We start from the raw sequence: 20363 nt of genomic DNA on the forward strand, positions 1-20363 counted from the left end.
TCACGCCGGTGTAAACTAGGATGGACAGATTGAGTAGAGCCTGTGCCTTAGCCTCTAGGATCACCTGATCTCAATCCACTCCCGTTGATGCTGTAAAAGAGCTGGCCTGGCACTGAGAACAGTAACTTACTGCAGAAGCGAGAGTTTCATCCAAATGTAAGGACAACGCATGGAACATCCTCTTTAACAAATACACTGGTATAGGCATGCGTATTCAAATACAGAGATATGTAAACTGGCAGAATACGCCGCTACGGTCGGCAACGCCTATATAAGACAACAAGTGTCTGGCGCAATTGTTAGATCGGTTACTACTGCTACCATGGCAGTTTAACAAGATTAAAGTGAGTTTGAAAGTGGTGTTAAGGTCAGTGTACAAGCGATGGGACACAGCATCTCCGAGATAGCGATGATGTGGGGATTTTCCCGTACGACCATTTCACGGAAGTACTGCGAATATGAGGAATCTGAAAAACATCAAGTCTCTGACATCGCTGCGACCGGAAAAAGATTCTCCAAGAAAGGGACCAACGACGACTGCAGAGTATGCTTCAACGTGACACTACTGAAACTCTCCCGCAAATTGGTGCAGATTTCAGCGCAGCGCCTCATCAAGGGTCATCGTGCAAACCACACAACGAAACATCATCGATATGGGCTTTCAGAGCCGAAGGTCCACTCGTGTACCCTTGATGACTGCATGACACAAAGCTTGAACCTCGCCGGCCGGAGTGGCCGAGTCGTTCTAGGCGCTACATCTAGAACCGCGCGACAGCTACGGTCGCAGGTTCGAATCCCACCTCGGGTATGGATGTGTGTGATGTCCTTAGGTTAGTTAGGTTTAAGTAGTTCTAGGTTCTAGGGCACTGATGACCTCAGAAATTAAGTCCCATAGTGCTCAGCGCCATTAGAACCATTTTACGCCTCGCCTGGGCCCGTCAATACAGACATTGGACTGTTGATGACTGTAAACATGTTGCCTGGTTGGACGAGTCTCGTTTCAAATTATATCGAGTGGATAGACGCGTACGGGTATGGAGACAACCTCATGAATCTGCGGACCCTACATGTCAGCAGGGGACTGTTCAACCTGATGGAGGCTCTCTAATGGTGTGTGGCGCGTGCAGTTGGAGTGATATGGGATCGCTGATACATGTAGATATGACTCTGACAGGTGACACGTCCGTAAGCATCCTGTCTGACCACCTGGATCCATTCATGTCCATTGTTCATTCCGATAAACTTGGGCAGCTACAGCAGGAGAATGCGACAACCCACCCCTCCAGAACTGCTACAGAGTGGCACCAAGAACACTCTTCCGTATTTAAACACTTCCGCTGGTCACTAAAACCCCACCAGACATCAACATCTTTGGAACCGCGCGACCGCTACGGTCGCAGGTTCGAATCCTGCCTCGGGCATTGATGTGTGTGATGTACTTAAGTTAGTTAGGTTTAAGTAGTTCTAAGTTCTAGGGGACTGATGACCTCAGATGTTGAGTTCCATAGTGCTCAGAGCCATTTGAACCACTTTTAACATCAACATCATGGAACGCATCTGGGATGCTTTTGCAACGTGTTGCTTGGAAGAGATCTTCACCCCCTCGTCCTCTTACAGATTTATGGACAGCCCTGCAGGATTCATGGTGTCATTTCCCTCCAGCACTACTTCAGGCATCAGTCGAGTTCATGCCACGTCATATTGCGGCACTTCTGCGTGCTCATGGGGGCCCTACACTGTATAAGGCAGGTGTACCAGTTTCTTTGACTCTTTAGTCTAAGAGTCTACAGAATCGTAACTTTGATGTGCTGAAGTAGTAGTGTATTGGATCTTAACGTAAGTCATAAGTGAAATTCGAATCCAGTTAGCTGGGGCTTTAATCTAAAGGTTTGCATTTCAAATATGATTGTACTAACTACGAAAATATTTCGTAATGATATCAGTGACGGTTCTTAACCCCAAAATCACAGTTGCATCTTAAAAAGCTCACTTAGGAACGCTTGTGAACTCTGAAGTTTTTGGTTCTGCTAGTGTATATTTACACCCGCGTCAGGTGTCGTTATTAATTGTGATGCACACCAGATATTTCTATTCGTCTTGAACCCCCTGAGTAGCCTTGATTATCGCAGCATCTATAGGCTGTGAGAACTTACTATGTATATCGTCACGCCTCTTCACTTTTGAGTATTCCTTGTACGTTGCTTTTTTCTGACAACGGTTTCAAATTTCAGTTTCTCTTCATCATTACTAGCTTGAGAGTCTAAATCTACTCCTGACTACGCCTTGCAATGCAATATATTTTTCAGAATCCCTGCACTGTATTCTACATTTCTGCCTATTACCACGACTTTATCCCCAATGTTTATTAGATTTTTATCCCTGTGTACATATTGAGTTACCTGTTTCGTTTCCTCGTGTACTCTAAGTCGTAGTTTTTGCGTGTGACATCAGCCTGCATACCTTAAGTATAGTAGTTGTCAACTGTCCGGTTAACGAAATTATAGCTCTGAACTGTTCACAATTACGTTTCCCCTACCTTCCTATCGTAGTGGCTAGGCCGGATTCCTTTAATAATCCCCGTCTCTCGACAAAGGAAATGTTGTATGGCGATCCAATGTGATGAGTGTAAAAGCCTATTTAGGTGAAGCGATGGAACGGGCTGCCTGTCAGGTAATCGGCTCGTGCCGTGTCACCTGTCAGGACGAGCCCTACAGGCAGGTGGGCCAAAACAAATTCTCCTTCAGGGATGTACAAGTCACGGGCGAGCGCGAGCACAGGTATTGCCAGAAGCTCATTTGCTAACAACTCACCACGTACATCTGCTTTGTAAAACCAGATCTATTGAACTCTTTGTTAACTCACAGTCATACCTGAAATACCGGGTAATTGTAATTAAAGTCCATCTAATCACAGAGGTTTATTGTGGGCTGTAATTTTCGTATGTATGGAGCGAAACTTGGTAGATATTCTAATGTGTTAATGTAGAACTGATTTCTGATTTACATTGGGAAAAAATTGTAGTCTGTAGTTGCCTTAGAATTGACAGCGAGGAAGAAAGTGTTGGGGGGGGGGGGGGGGGGGGTTACCCACGCGGCAGGCTCGGACACTGTCCGCCAATACCACGTTACCTGCAGTTACAGCAAATCCCCTTAGCTGCCAAACCTTTACTCTAAACAACACTCCCAGCTTGTAGTGGGCTTCATTCGTTGCGCCCGTTATCCATTGTATGGCACTCACCGATGTTAGCGGGAAGTTCCTCGAAAGTTACAAGTAGAAAAATTCGGTGTCGTTCTCTTGGGCAAATGGTTGCTGTACAAGAGAAACTGTGTGAGCATTACGTGTCTACTCCGAGAATGAAAAACTTAATGGTGGCCTGCTGCTCTCCGTTACCAAAGTGACAGACAGAACTGCTGCAGCTTTAGATACAAACAAAAACATTGTTGTGAAGATTAGGAAGGAAATGTTCGACAAAGAAAAGGAAGCTGATGAACAATCGAAACTTAACATACCTGGGAAAAAACGTCATATGGATAAGCGGAACACCAATACAGATTCGTTTGCAGAGGATGTGATTCATCGTCATGTTTATGATTACTGTCGCAGGAAGGAATATCCGACGATCAGGTAGTTACTAGTCACACTTAAAAATCAGCGCTTTTTCGAGGTGCCGGCCGAGGTGGCCGAGCGGCTCTAGGCGCTACAGTCTGGAACCGCGCGACCGCTACGGTCGCAGGTTCGAATCCTGCCTCGGGCATGGATGTGTGTGATGTCTTTAGGTTAGTTAGCTTTAAGTAGTTCTAAGTTCTAGGGGACTGATGACCTTAGACGTTAAGTCCCATAGTGCTCAGAGCCATTTTAACCATTTTTTTTTCGAGGCAGTCGCACATCCTTGCCCACAGTTTTACACAACTTTGGCTTTCACTATGGACATTTCTGTGGCCATTAGCTGTTGATGGAGAGGGAGGATATAGCTGCATGGCGATGCCTTTCTTCAAGAGACGTCGTAGCTAGCATAAATATCGACGAAGTGGTGTGGGTTGACGAAATGGTGGTCAATTTTGTCCATATTGTCAAGTACGGCTTGAGAGACGAACAGCTAAAGAACAAAGGCAAAACCTTCTGGCAAGGGTGACAGACTTAATCTTCTTCATGCAGGCATCTCGCAGTGTTTTCTCCCAAGCAATACCTGGCTTTTTAAATCAAAGAAAACAGGAAATGAACCACGTTGTATTTTCAAAGTGGTTCGAAGATTCACTAATACCAAATCTTGGAAAGCAGTCAACAATTATAGTAGATAATGCTCCTTACCATTCAGGTGTTTTTGACAGGGCACGTGTCATGGCAAACTGAGAGGAGGAAATGTTTGATTGGCTTTAGCGTCATAACGTCGATATAAGTGACGACCTTAAAAGGTGGAGCTTATGGGAAAAATATCTCTCCATAAACCATAGTTCCACCTATAAAAAATTGATGAACTGGCAAAAAAACATGTGCTTACAGCCATTGGGCTACCACCGCCCCACTGCCATTTCAAAGCAACAGAGTTAATGTGGGCCAAAATTAAAGATTACGTTGCCAGGAATAACAAAATCAATCCCCTCTGCAGTTGAAGCACTCACAAGAGAAGCTGTCAGGAACGTTACCGCTGACGACTGGAAGAATGCCGTCAAACATATGCATATCATCATTGAAAGGGCATCGCAGAAAGAAGCTCTCTTGGAAAATTCAGTGGAGCAGTTGACAATTTCATTACATGACAACAGGGACACTGAGAGTGAGAGTGCTAGTGACACTTCAAGAATCCGTCATAGCGATGAGAGAGACATCAGAGTTGTTTTCCATTATCCGTTTATAACTGGAGTACAGGCGGATCCAGATACGTATTTTGGCGTGCGCAGTTTACACCTGTAAGTGGCTACATAACAAAAGTATGCTGTCATAAGTTTTGAAATTTTAATAATAAGGCCTTAATAACAACTAATTTCAAAGGACGTTCATCTCAGGAATTCAGTATGTATCATACAAAATAAATATTATTGTTCAGAATAAAACTTCTATAATACAGGGGCCCTGTTAATTTTTATCGATTTTATTCTCACTAAACAATATAGATTAGCCTATTTGAGGTACGTTTTCCCGCTGTGATAAACACAATATTATTTTTCCAGAATGAGATTTTCGCTCTACATCGTAGTGTGCGCTGATATGAAACTTCCTTGCAGATTAAAACTGTGTGCCGGACCGAGACTCGAACTCGGGGCCTTTGCTTTTCGCGGGCAAGTGCTCTACCAACTGAGCTACCCAAGGAGACGAGGTATTGGCGGAAGCTAAGCTGTGGGACGGGGCGTGAGTCGTGCTTGGGCAGCGCAGTTGGTACGCCGGCACGGATTTCAGCGTGTTCGGTCAGAGGGTTAGCTGCCCTCTGTAACAAAAAAACTGAGTTAATGGATCAACCACGCACTGAATCGGTTGTCTTCCGACGTCCGCCCCGAGCAGATCCAACGAACGAAAACGAACAAAAATGAGATTAAAAAAAAAAAAGTTCGTAGAGCACTTGACCGCGAAAGGCATAGATCCCGAGTTCGAGTCTCGGTCCGGCACACAGTTTTAATCTACCAGGAAGTTTCACAATATTATTTTTGGTTGCATTAGAATTAATCATGCGGATCACAGAAATCAGTAACAGTTTCATTGCAAACCTATATCGATCCGTTCCTCGTGCGGAAACTACACTCCTGGAAATTGAAATAAGAACACCGTGAATTCATTGTCCCAGGAAGGGGAAACTTTATTGACACATTCCTGGGGTCAGATACATCACATGATCACACTGACAGAACCACAGGCACATAGACACAGGCAACAGAGCATGCACAATGTCGGCACTAGTACAGTGTATATCCACCTTTCGCAGCAATGCAGGCTGCTATTCTCCCATGGAGACGATCGTAGAGATGCTGGATGTAGTCCTGTGGAACGGCTTGCCATGCCATTTCCACCTGGCGCCTCAGTTGGACCAGCGTTCGTGCTGGACGTGCAGACCGCGTGAGACGACGCTTCATCCAGTCCCAAACATGCTCAATGGGGGACAGCTCCGGAGATCTTGTTGGCCAGGGTAGTTGACTTACACCTTCTAGAGCACGTTGGGTGGCACGGGATACATGCGGACGTGCATTGTCCTGTTGGAACAGCAAGTTCCCTTGCCGGTCTAGGAATGGTAGAACGATGGGTTCGATGACGGTTTGGATGTACCGTGCACTATTCAGTGTCCCCTCGACGATCACCAGTGGTGTACGGCCAGTGTAGGAGATCGGTCCCCACACCATGATGCCGGGTGTTGGCCCTGTGTGCCTCGGTCGTATGCAGTCCTGATTGTGGCGCTCACCTGCACGGCGCCAAACACGCATACGACCATCATTGGCACCAAGGCAGAAGCGACTCTCATCGCTGAAGACGACACGTCTCCATTCGTCCCTCCATTCACGCCTGTCGCGACACCACTGGAGGCGGGCTGCACGATGTTGGGGCGTGAGCGGAAGACGGCCTAACGGTGTGCGGGACCGTAGCCCAGCTTCATGGAGACGGTTGCGAATGGTCCTCGCCGATACCCCAGGAGCAACAGTGTCCCTAATTTGCTGGAAAGTAGCGGTGCGGTCCCCTACGGCACTGCGTAGGATCCTACGGTCTTGGCGTGCATCCGTGCGTCGCTGCGGTCCGGTCCCAGGTCGACGGGCACGTGCACCTTCCGCCGACCACTGGCGACATCAATGTACTGTGGAGACCTCACGCCCCACGTGTTGAGCAATTCGGCGGTACGTCCACCCGGCCTCCCGCATGCCCACTATACGCCCTCGCTCAAAGTCCGTCAACTGCACATACGGTTCACGTCCACGCTGTCGCGGCATGCTACCAGTGTTAAAGACTGCGATGGAGCTCCGTATGCCACGGCAAACTGGCTGACACTGACGGCGGCGGTGCACAAATGCTGCGCAGCTAGCGCCATTCGACGGCCAACACCGCGGATCCTGGTGTGTCCGCTGTGCCGTGCGTGTGATCATTGCTTGTACAGCCCTCTCGCAGTGTCCGGAGCAAGTAAGGTGGGTCTGACACAACCGTGTCAATGTGTTCTTTTTTCCATTTCCAGGAGTTTATATGGGCACCCGATTAGTAGACGACACGAGAGCCGGCCATTGTGCGCCATATTCACCTCAAATTATCTCGCATTAGAGATCTCCGACAGACTTCTAGTTTCGAACATATGAAAATATGATGCACTCTTAAGTTTTCATTCTCATAACTACAACAACAAAAAAGTTTCCTGCATGTCGTGAGAAAACGCACTTTCGTAAGCTGTCCGAACATCGTCTTAACAATTTGTTGCCACAGACAAAACGAAAATCAAAACGTAGTGTAACTCTTTGAGAACACACTGATGCAAGATCCATATTTATGAAGTGAATAATTTCCCTGCTTGAGCGAGTTGAATGAAATGTACTGTTATGCATCTGATCCGTGCGGGACTTGGCAAACCCGTTCCGCGCCTCCACGTGCTCCTGCCAAAGTGTCAGTCCGAAAGAAATTTGGACAGACTATAGCTCCAAGTGTGGTCATCAGGTGCCAACCTGGCACTGTGAATACAAGAAGGACGTATAGAAACGTTTTCATATCTAATGGATTAGGAATAGGACTGAGGCAGAGAAGGTCAAATAAATCTGAAACGTATAGTGTTAATCACATTGTTAACCACCGCTCACATAGTTTGCTCAATATGAGCACCAGATACTGTACAGAGCCAGATTTGATCCTGGTGGCGAAAATTGGAACTAATTTTTTTCCAGGGTAAATTGGTTCTGCATTAACGCATTAACGTATCTACCAAGCTTCTCTGCCATATGATAATTACAGCCCGTACTGCATCTCTGTCAGTAGTGGCACTTAATTATAATCTCCTGGTATATATTCAAAATATTTGATTTGGCAAGTTTTCTGAAAAAGTGTTGCTTTGATTCATTTTCTTATTTTAGAGTAGATTTGTATTGTTGAATGTATTGAAGTGTTTGAAACATTAACCATACGTCTCTCACTTGACTTAATTTTGTAGGGAAGATGATTGGTGTTTGTCATTGTTGCTACATTATGCGTGGTATGGTGTAAGCGGCTGGCTTTGGGTACTTTTGACACATTTCACTATTTCACAACTTCAAGAGACACCACTCCTTATGTTTGTCACTGGCAAAGTCAGAAGAATTAATTAATTTTACCTGTACTTACCACGAGAGAGTTTCTGAATTAAATTTCTGAAGTATGGAATGTCACTGTGGTCTAGTGAAGATACTTTCAGTTTTTAATGAACTCAATGTTTTTCTCAGAATCTTGTTTCAAATAAAATCATCTAGATCTTTGTGTAGTTATTTTTCATCTTTTGAGACAAACCACTGTACAAAAGCAAACTGTGTAAGATGTGTTAGCATATGTTGTGTGAGGCTATTTATGGATGACAACTGTTTCAATCTGCCATTTTTATAGCTTCTCCGATTGAGGTGGCGTGGCGGTTAGAGGATCGACGGGTGAGCGCGAAGGCGTTTTTGGACATGGGGTGGAGACGGTGCGATTGCCCGAGGAAGGCAGTTAACCCTGTCGGTGAAGAGGTGTTTTGAAAAGCAAATGCCGGCCGGAGTGGCCGAGAGGTTCTAGGCGCTACAGTCTGGAACCGCGCGACCGCTACGGTCGCAGGTTCGAATCCTGCCTCGGGCATGGTTGTGTGTGATGTCATTAGGTTAGTTAAGTTTAAGTAGCTCTAAGTTCTAGGGGACTGACGACCTCAGAAGTTAAGTCTCATAGTGCTCAGAGCCATTTGAACCATTTTGAAAAGCGATTGTAATGGCGACAATTGTAACGGGTGTGTCCTGAGATGGTCTGCGCAGCCAAGCAGTTGGTGGCCGCTAACCAATTACATCTTATTGGGAGATTGTACTGGTGATCTACTTCTCTGATGCTGTTGGACGATTATTTCGCTGACCCGATAAGGTGACATCATACTGTTTATGTCTTTCACTGGCCATGCATTTTCTGCCTTCCTTATTGCAAGTGTACCGAGATAAATTATTTGCGAGTGCTGTTAGTAATCCATGATTCGGTCGAACGCTACGCAGTTTGTTGCATCATTCCGATCGAACTGTTGCTCGGTGTCTAGTAGCGTCGGCATTCTGCCTTACCATCCAAGCCGTGTTCCAGACAATATTGTGGATCTTGAACTGTATGGTGTACCAAAGTACGCTAACTCCGTGAGACACTTGTGCCGAAGTTTGAATGTCGACATCCACCAAGAGCTCGATTATCGTGGTGGCTCTAGGCTACACCTTCGGGTCCTCGCTTATTAGTGCATCTGAAGGAATTGAACGTTCCGTTAAGGCCCAGGTGCAACCAATGACAGCCCTCTGAGTTAAACGTTCGGGGGGAGGGGCACCTGGGGAGCGAAATCGGACGCACCTACTGTTCTTGGCGCCCTCGGTTGGGCCGAGAAATCGGGCCCGAGCAGCACAACCAGGTGTGGTTCGTGTTGGCTGCTCCGCAGGATGTTCGTGTCCGCACATGGACGAAGTCGTGAGCTGAGAACTATTTGTAAGAGAAGTGTGATGTATATTATTGCTTTTCTATTTGGGTGTCCGTATGTAAGGTTACTGTTTCTTTTTTTTGCCGGCCGGAGTGGCCGAGCTGTTAAAGGCGCTACAGTCTGGAACCGCACGACCGCTACGGTCGCAGGTTCCAATCCTGCCTTGGGCATGGATGTGTGTGATGTCCTTAGGTTAGTTAGGTTTAAGTAGTTCTATGTTCTAGGGGACTTATGACCACAGCAGTTGAGTCCCATAGTGCTCAGAGCCATTTGAACCATTTTTTTTTTTTTTACTGTTTCTTTTAAACGAATATATTTGGGCAAGGTTTTAAAACTGTCCGTAAGTGAACTTACGGTAGGCCTTTGGGCGTTCAGTCTATTCTATTTTTTATAAAAAGGTATTATCTTTCACATTTGCAAAGTTGTTATACTTTGTTTGGTATTTAAAGCCAACTGATGGGCTTCATATACAAATGTTCTCTCACTTGAAGTTTGTGGTAACTGTTATTTATGTTGATTGACTTCAATAAATATTGTGAACGATAAAAGGTGAATGCTCCCCTGCCATAACGTCCAGTCCTCCCACTTAGTCCTTTGGACGTAATACCGGTATCAAAACACGAAAAATTTATCCATTTATTCGTGCAGATGGCCACGGTAAGCAGGTTCATGTTGACAACTGAACCGGTTAGTAAAACGTTGATAACGGTGAGTGCATACTATAGTTTAGCATTGTGTAAAGTGAGCTGGCCGGAGTGGCCGAGCGGGTCTAGGCGCTACAGTCTGGAACCGCGTGACCGGTACGGTCGCAGGTTCGAATCCTGCCTCGGGCATGGATGTGTGTGATGTCCTTGGGTTAGTTAGGTTTAAGTAGTTCTAAGTTCTAGGGGACTGATGACCTCAGAAGTTAAGTCCCACAGTGCTCAGAGCCATTTTCCAAAGTGAGATATCATTAGACTTGGGAGACTTTGTCGCTGTTCTAGTTTTAAATTAGTGCACGTAAAGCCGTCGTCGTCGATTTCTTATATTAATTTCATCGCATATGTAATTCTCGAACTGCTGCATGTATGCGTTTCAGGTAATACATGTAATTGAACTCCAGTTTCTTGGACGTTATACTGGAGCATTGTACTAAGCCCTGATATAACAGAATCTTATTATATTAAGACAGTTTTAGTATTTCATTGTTATTAAGTAATTTATTGTTAGGATATTCTAACATTTGTTTATTTTTATTTCTGTTAATATTAAAATCCCTTGGCTATGTGATATACTAAAGCGTGGAGGATTTGGCGACAAGCTATAATTGGTGAATGGGAGGGGGCTGAGACGGTAGCTAACTTCCAGAACTGATCCCTGAATCCGCACCTGCACGTAAGTTCCAAGTGCCAAGAAAAGCTTTGATTCCGAAAATCATAAATATTCTTCAGTCCCTCAAGAGCCCATTACGTATTGACACATATAAAATATGTCACAACAGCTTCAATGGGGGCATGCAAAAAATCATTTCATGCGAGAAACAGGTGAAAGCTTTGTATGTGATGCGATAATAATAGGCTATCTTTGCCCCGCAGTTTATACCAACTCACAGAGTTAAGACACACAATTATAGACCCGTGAACGACGACGTCGTTCCGGCCCTCCCGTTGTGCTGAATAATGGACAGCCCTGGCGCTCAGCGGCTGGAGACGCTCCAGCTGTGTGCCAGAGACCGGGCGCGCTTTGTGGGACACTGTTTTCACAAACCGCGCGGAGAGGGCGCCGTGCCCCGCTCTGCTGCCTGCGAAACCCGAGCGCGCCTCCTCTCGGTTTCCAGGGGCCGTGTGCCGCCGTGTTGTGTGGTGTGGCGTGCTGTGCTGGGTCCCAGGCTCGCAGCCGCCTGAGGTCGGTTCTCTCTTTCCGCTTTCCCACCGGCAAATGGTGCGCATTGGTTTGGATACTTAGTCGCAAAGACAGCAGTCGGTCTCAGACCTACGTCCGATTTACGGGAGACATGTTTTCCATATCTTCCCATATTAATTGCCTTTTCTTCCCCATTCTCCGAATATAGTCATCTTCTGCGAAACACAATTTGCTGATTCGTTTATTTATCAATAAATGTTACACTTACTCGTAATAGTGAGCTCTGAGATACACCCTGACTGGTCGGAGTGGCCGTGCGGTTCTAGGCGCTACAGTCTGGAGCCGAGCGACCGCTACGGTCGCAGGTTCGAATCCTGCCTCGGCCATGGATGTGTGTGATGTCCTTAGGTTGGTTAGGTTTAATAAGTTCTAAGTTCTAGGCGACTGATGACCTCACAAGTTAAGTCGCATAGTGCTCAGAGCCATTTTGAGACACACCCTCTGGTGTGCTGCGGTATGTGGGCCGTATACTACAATCATTCTATACTTTCTTATTATTTTTCCGTATGGTACGTCAACCCAGCTTGAAACCGTCTTGATCAACGTGTCTGGGAGTGGAAGAACGGTCATGTTTAGGATCTGTACAACTGTAACATTACATGAGTATGTCCATTATAGTCGGATCTACTTGGCGACACGTGAGTGTAAGGGAGTCGAAACAAGTAGTGATCCATGACGTCATATCAACTTGAGACTTTTTTATACATGTAATTCATTTCTAAATTTTATTGATTATTTACAGAGTAAAGAATTTAATTGTGTATAACATTTAACTGCAAAAAGGTGGGAAATTAAGAAGATGGGACCTGGATAAACTGACTAAACCAGAGGCTGTACAGAGTTTCAGGGAGAGCATAAGGGAACAATTGACACGAATGGGTGAAAGAAACACAGTAGAAGAAGAATTGGTAGCTTTGAGAGATGAAGTAGTGAAGGCAGCAGAGGATCAAATAGGTAAACAGACGAGAGCTAGTAGAAATCCTTGGGTAACAGAAGAAATATTGAATTTAATTGGTGAAAGGAGAAAATATAAAAATGCAGTGAATGAAGCAGGCAAACAGGAATACAAACGTCTCAAAAATGAGATCGATAGGAAGTGCAAAATGGCTAAGCAGGGATGGTTAGAGGACAAATGTAAGGATGTAGAGGCTTATGTCACTAGGGGTAAGATAGATACTGCCTACAGGAAAATTAAAGAGACCTTTGGAGAAAAGACAACCACTTGTATGAATATCAAGAGCTCAGATATAAACCCAGTTCTAAGCAAAGAAGGGAAAGCAGAAAGGTGGAAGGAGTATATAGAGGGTCTATACAAGAGTGATGTACTTGAGGACAATATTATGGAAATGGAAGAGGAGGTAGATGAAGATGAAATGGGAGATACGATACTGCGTGAAGAGTTTGACAGAGCACTGAAAGACATGAGTCGAAACAAAGCCCCGAGAGTAGACAACACTCCATTAGAACTACTGACGGCCTTCGGAGAGCCTGTCCTGACAAAACTCTACCATCTGGTGAGCAAAATGCTCCCTTCAAGAAGAATTTAATAATTCCAATCCCAAAGAAAGCAGGTGCTGACAGATGCGAAAATTACCGAACAATCAGTTTAATAAGTCACGGATGCAAAATACTAACGCGAATTCGTTACAGACGAATGGAAAAACTGGTAGAAGCCGACCTCGGGGAAGATCAGTTTGGATTCCGTAGAAATATAGGAACACGTGAGGCAATATTGACCCTACGACATATTTGTAGAAGCTAGATTAAGGAAAGGCAAACCTACGTTTCTAGCATTTGTAGACTTAGAGAAAGCTTTTGACAATGTTGACTGGAATACTCTCTTTCAAATTCTGAAGGTGCAGGGGTTAAATACAAGGAGCGAAACGCTATTAACAATTTGTACAGAAACCAGATCGCAGTTATAAGAGTTGAGGGACATGAAAGGGAAGCAGTGGTTGGGAAGGGAGTGAGACAGGGTTGTAGCCTCTCCCCGATGTTATTCAATCTGTATATTGAGCAAGCATTGAAGGAAACAAAAGAAAAATTCGGAGTAGGTATTAAAATCCATGGAGAAGAAATAAAAACTTTGAGGTTTGCCGATGACATTGTAACTCTGTCAGAGACAGCAAAGGACCTGGAAGAGCATCTGAACGGAATGGACAGAAGCGATTTACTGTCTTGATACGACAAATATTAATCATTACATAGTCAGCTTGTTGATACATTGCTTAGCAACTCATAAACGGACAGTGATAGAATTACTGAAATGATCTTTTTAAGTATCAGTGACCACTAAGCACACATAAAAAACTAATTATTCTAACTGTGAGTGACTTCTGGATTGGATGTGTTTTTTTTATTTCAGCTAATTGTTATTAATAAATTTCTTTCGAGGTTGAAACTTCATCAGTGGTGTCGCGCTCATTCAGTTTAGTAGAACGATAGATAGTACTAGCTACGCTACAATTTATAGTTTTAAACGAAAAGAGAGCACATGCCTGTTTATCTTTTGATAAATGTTCGTACTTCAGTCATCAGTCTTATCAAACCAGAGGCACGAGTGACGCTCCATCACAGAACTACGATATCGTGAACCACCACACACATGTGCTCCATTCTCACTATATTTCTTCATTGAAAACCCTGAGATATAGCCACGGTACGAAGAAAGAAGAAAGAAGAGGAAAGATCAGCGAAAGAAACGGAGTAAAGAGAGAAGGGGAGGTCACACAACCTTAGCCTGAACCCTTGATGTGGGTGCTAAAAGACGAAGTTTCGCAATAACTGAAATGTAAAAATAGGTTTTAGGAGGAAATTTATTACATAAAGTATAAAATTTTACTACACAAATTATGATATAATGAACTGTAAAAAAAAAAAAAAAAAAAAATAATTAAAATAAAAAAGAAACGGCAAACGAATTTAAAATTATTAAGGTATTCAACATGATCTATTAACGTCAGTATGAACAACAATATTTCCATAAGAAGAACAAGTAGACGAGATTCAACTCCATGCAAAAATCAGTGTGTCAATTTTTAGAATAACCTGTTGCAACAACAACCAAATTTGTGCTTAAGGCAAATACAAGGTAACAGAAGAAATATATGACAGCACTCCAAAAAGCAAGCTACAAGTTCTTATGATAAGTCAAGCAACTTTCACTCAATGCAGCACTACTCATCAAAGTGACGCAGAAATCTGACAATATTTTTCAACATGTTCACCAATTCTCCCTAAGCATCCGTCGAAACCACAACGGAAGAAAAAAAATGGTTCAAATGGCTCTGAGCACTATGGGACTCAACTGCTTAGGTCATTAGTCCCCTAGAACTTAGAACTAGCTAAACCTAACTAACCTAAGGACATCACAGACATCCATGCCCGAGGCAGGATTCGAACCTGCGACCGTAGCGGTCTTGCGGTTCCAGACTGCAGCGCCTTTAACCGCACGGCCACTTCGGCCGGCACACAACGGAAGAAATCCGCTGCTTAGCCACAGAGCCTTTCAAGAGTGAACGTCCACGTGTTTGGAATATCTCTTTCCCCTCAGTTGTTCTCTCATCTTGCCGAAAAGATTGCCTAGACTTTGAGACCTGTGGTCGACGCCTTGCACCTGTCAGTACCACAGTAGATCCTCGTCTGCAGAACACCAGACACATCTACACTCTACTGACAATGTCCAATCTAATTCCCGCAGAAGTCTTAGTGAGTGCTGTCATCTGTAACTTACTTTCTTAAATTCCGCGAATCAACCAAACATATTCAAATGTGATACTATCCCAAATGATCAGAGTTAAAATGAAAGCTTCATATAACCTTTTTGGCTAATTGGTTCGCACTTTCAGCTCTTGCTGATGAATCTACTTATAACTTAATTTTAAAATGTCACTTTAAATTCTGAGCGAAACCAAAATGTTAGGTGTATTTTCTAGCACGGATGCTCAAGGCCTGTCCATGATTAGCTTCTGTTTCGATAACGATTTTTTTTCCACTTATATTTATCTCGTGAATGGGACGAACATGTCATAGCGATCTTGATATTAGGAAAATATCTCTCACATTTCGTAGTTTCCGTTTAGGACGAAATGAGATACGGAAGAAATCAACTTGTAATCTAAGTCACTTAAAACTTCTCAGATTCTGTTAACCATTCTATCAAAGGTCTCAGTGGTTTTGCCGGCTGAAGTGGCACCCGTGTGAGCGGGTAACATCGGGAACTTGACGCGATGGAATGACAAGTACGAGAGATGACCACTGAGGATCTCAGCCGAATAAGCCCACACAAATAATTATCTCCATATCTTTTAATATTTCAGCAGTACCCGAACCACACTTTTCTATTGCAATTTTTGTGATGCTGGCGTAAGTTTTGCGGTAGCCTACGATGCAATCTGTGCAGCCTGAGAAATGCGGACCTGTTATTACTACCAACTATTACTAATGTTTGGATTAGTATCACTAGCGTACCGCCCGAGGCTCTTTTGGCACAATATTGCTTAACGTTGCATTCGTACTGAGGAACTCGGAAAAGTGGCCGAGCGGTTCTAGGCGCTTCAGTCTGGAACCGCGCTACCGTATGGTCGCAGGTTCGAATCCTGCCTCGGGCATGGATGTGTGTGATGTCCTTAGGTTAGTTAGGTTTAAGTCGTTCTAAGTTCTAGGGGACTGATGACCTCAGATGTTAAGTCCCATAGTGCTCAGAGCCATTTGAACTATTTTTTGAACTCGAAAATTCCAGGATCCTCTACGTACACAGCTGAAGATCACAGTGACTGTGTTGTATTTTACTGTGGAAGGATTCGTAGCAGCCGGTTAGACCGTCAGTGAGAGAGCACTTCGATTTCCTGCTGCTAATAAGGCGAGTACACCGTTCGCTTGTTACACATTTTTACGAGCTTCAAAAAGGTACAACTTATTTTCAGTTATCTGGGTAGTTACTATTTTATTTTTGTAATTTCTTGCGTGTTTGAGTGCCTACTAGACACAACCTTTTATTTTAATAACAGTGTAGTGTACAGTATCGCCGTTGCTATCGACCCTCGTATCGTACAGGCTTTTGTTTGTTTGGTTAGAACAGCTCAGTGTCGGTTAAACCGTCAGTGAGAGAGCACTTCGATTTCCTGCTGCTAATAAGGCGAGTACACCGTTCGCTTGTAGGGTAAACATAGTCATGTGTAGGGACTGTGGTTGTTGTGAGCGGACGCAAGGAGAATTGGCCACTCTTCGGGGGCAGGTGGAGGCTTTGTCTGTTAGGCTCATCGAGCTCGAGGCGCAGGCGTCGGCTCGTAGTGGCGTTGGGGCAACTGTGGTGAGACCTATGCCTACTTCGGTGGCCTTGGAATTGCATGGAACCCCTGATGTCGCTGCGTCTTCCGGCAGTGAGGATCTTACCGGTCAGCCATCACTCCAGGGTGAATGGCGGACAGTGGTGGGCTCGCGCGTGCCTGGCCGAAAGGCGAAGGTGGGATCTGGCCGCGTGGCAGCTGCCTTACCCCTTTCCAACAGGTACGGGGTGCTTCCTAGTGGTGATGACATCGTTTCCGAGCCACCACAGGATGCCTCGCCTGTTGGGCCAGTGACCGATTCTCCGGCAAGGTCCCAACAGTCACAGAGGGCGGGCCTATTAGTTATAGGGAGCTCCAACGTTAGGCGGGTTATGGAGCCCCTTAGGAAAATAGCGGGTAGGTCGGGGAAGAATGCCAGTGTGCACTCGGTGTGCTTGCCGGGGGGTCTCGTCCGTAATGTGGAGGAGGCCCTTCCGGCAGCTATTGAACGCACTGGGTGTGACCGGCTGCAGATAGTAGCACATGTCGGCACGAATGACGCCTGCCGCTTGGGTTCTGAGGCCATCCTTGGTTCCTTCCGGCGGCTGGCTGATTTGGTGAAGACAACCAGCATCGCACGCGGAGTGCAAGCTGAGCTTAATATCTGCAGCATAGTGCCCAGAGTCGATCGCGGTCCTCTGGTTTGGAGCCGTGTGGAGGGTCTAAACCAGAGGCTCAGACGACTCTGCGACTATAATGGTTGCAAATTCATCGACCTCCGTTATTGGGTGGAGAACTGTAGGGCCCCCCTAGACAGGTCAGGCGTGCACTACACACCGGAAGCAGCTACTAGGGTAGCAGAGTACGTGTGGCGTGCACACGGGGGTTTTTTAGGTTAGAGGGACCCCCCCTTGGGCGAAACGATAAAATACCTGACGGCTTACCAGAGAGGACATTATCATCGTTGATAAAGAACGTCCGTCCTCAGAGACCAAAAACAGGAAAAGTCAACGTAATATTGGTAAACTGCAGGAGTATCCAGGGCAAGGTTCCTGAATTAGTATCTCTTATTGAAGGAAATAGTGCGCATATAGTATTAGGAACGGAAAGTTGGTTAAAACCGGAAGTGAACAGTAACGAAATCCTAGACACAGAATGGAATATATACCGCAAGGATAGGATAAACGCCAATGGTGGAGGAGTATTTATAGCAGTAAAGAATTCAATAATATCCAGTGAAGTTATTAGCGAATGCGAATGTGAAATAATCTGGGTTAAGTTAAGTATCAAAGGTGGGTCAGATATGATAGTCGGATGCTTCTATAGACCACCTGCATCAGCAACCGTAGTAGTTGAGCGCCTCAGAGAGAACCTGCAGAACGTCGTGAAGAAGTTTCGTGATCATACTATTGTAATAGGGGCAGACTTCAATCTACCAGGTATAGAATGGGATAGTCACACAATCAGAACTGGAGCCAGGGACAGAGACTCTTGTGACATTATCCTGACTGCCTTGTCCGAGAATTACTTCGAGCAGATAGTTAGAGAACCAACTCGTGAAGCTAACGTTTTAGACCTCATAGCAACAAATAGACCGGAACTTTTCGACTCCGTGAATGTAGAAGAGGGTATCAGTGATCATAAGTCAGTGATTGCATCAATGACTACAAGTGTAATAAGAAATGCCAAGAAAGGAAGGAAAATATATTTGCTTAACAAGAGTGATAGGGCACAAATCGCAGAATATCTGAGTGACCACCATCAAACGTTCATTTCTGAGGAAGAGGATGTGGAACAAAAATGGAAAAAATTCAGAAACATCGTCCAGTACGCCTTAGATAAGTTCGTACCGACTAAGATCCAAAGCGAGGGGAAAGATCCACCGTGGTATAACAATCATGTACGAAAGGTACTACGGAAACAAAGAAAGCTTCATCATAGGTTTAAGAGTAGTCGAATCATAGCTGATAAGGAAAAGCTGAACGAAGCGAAAAAGAGCGTAAAGAGAGCAATGAGAGAAGCATTCAACGAATTCGAACATAAAACATTGGCAAACAATCTAAACAAGAACCCTAAAAAGTTTTGGTCATATGTAAAATCGGTAAGCGGATCTAAATCCCCTATTCAGTCACTCGTTGACCACGATGGCACCGAAACAGAGGACGACCGAAGAAAGGCAGAAATACTGAATTCAGTGTTCCGAAACTGTTTCACTGCGGAAAATCGTAACACGGTCCCTGACTTCAGCCGTCGCACGGACGCCAAAATGGAAAATATTGAAATAAACGATATCGGAATTGAAAAACAACTGCTATCACTTAGTAGCGGAAAAGCATCCGGACCAGACGAGATACCCTTAAGATTCTACAGTGATTATGCTAAAGAACTTGCCCCCTTTCTATCAGCAATTTATCGTAGATCGCTGGAAGAACGTAAAGTACCTAGCGACTGGAAGAAAGCGCAGGTCGTTCCCATTTTCAAGAAGGGTCATAAATCAGATGCGAATAATTATAGGCCTATTTCGCTTACGTCAATCTGTTGTAGAATAATGGAACATGTTTTGTGTTCTCGTATTATGACGTTCTTAGATAATACAAATCTCCTTCATCATAACCAACATGGATTCCGCAAACAGAGATCATGTGAAACTCAGCTCGCCCTATTTGCCCGAGAAATTCACAGTGCCGTAGACACTGGCGAGCAGATTGATGCCGTATTCCTGGACTTCAGGAAGGCATTTGATACGGTTCCGCACTTACGTTTAGTGAAAAAAATACGAGCTTACGGAATATCGGACCAGGTTTGTGATTGGATTCAGGATTTCCTAGAAGAAAGGACACAACATGTCATTCTTAACGGTTCAAAATCTGCAGATGTAGAGGTAATTTCGGGAGTACCGCAGGGAAGCGTGATAGGACCTTTATTGTTTACAATATACATAAATGACTTAGTTGACAACATCGGTAGCTCCGTGAGGCTATTTGCAGATGACACGGTTGTCTACAAGAAAGTAGCAACATCAGAAGACTCGTACGTACTCCAGGAGGACCTGCAGAGGATTAATGCATGGTGCGACAGCTGGCAGCTTTCCCTAAACGTAGATAAATGTAATATAATGCGCATACATAGGGGCAGAAATCCATTCCAGTACGATTATGCCATAGGTGGTAAATCATTGGAAGCGGTAACGACCGTAAAATACTTAGGAGTTACTATCCGGAGCGATCTGAAGTGGAATGATCACATAAAACAAATAGTGGGAAAAGCAGGCGCCAGGTTGAGATTCATAGGAAGAATTCTAAGAAAATGTGACTCATCGACGAAAGAAGTAGCTTACAAAACGCTTGTTCGTCCGATTCTTGAGTATTGCTCATCAGTATGGGACCCTTACCAGGTTGGATTAATAGAAGAGATAGACATGATCCAGCGAAAAGCAGCGCGATTCGTCATGGGGACATTTAGTCAGCGCGAGAGCGTTACGGAGATGCTGAACAAGCTCCAGTGGCGGACACTTCAAGAAAGGCGTTACGCAATACGGAGAGGTTTATTATCGAAATTACGAGAGAGCACATTCCGGGAAG

The sequence above is a fragment of the Schistocerca serialis genome, chromosome 7 (assembly GCF_023864345.2).
Source record: "Schistocerca serialis cubense isolate TAMUIC-IGC-003099 chromosome 7, iqSchSeri2.2, whole genome shotgun sequence".
In the NCBI taxonomy this organism is placed as follows: Eukaryota; Metazoa; Arthropoda; class Insecta; order Orthoptera; family Acrididae; genus Schistocerca; species Schistocerca serialis.